The sequence below is a fragment of the Penaeus monodon genome, chromosome 28 (genome assembly GCF_015228065.2).
Source record: "Penaeus monodon isolate SGIC_2016 chromosome 28, NSTDA_Pmon_1, whole genome shotgun sequence".
NCBI lineage: Eukaryota > Metazoa > Arthropoda > Malacostraca > Decapoda > Penaeidae > Penaeus > Penaeus monodon.
The window spans coordinates 27667092-27667291 of NC_051413.1; positions in this window are offsets into that span (position 1 = coordinate 27667092).

Genomic DNA, 200 nt, shown 5'->3' on the forward strand with positions numbered 1-200 from the left:
GTAAACTATCGAATGTCAACTGAAAATAAAAGCAAATTGCAAACAGTTCTCAAGGGCAGAGGAAACGAGACCAGAAAAGACCGGGATTCCTTTTATGTAAACAGCGGCTCCGAAATCACAATACACATTGCCGGATGCAAGATAATTTCGTGGCTGAGGCGACTTCTGGATTTTATATAATGCTTTTGTACGGTTGTATG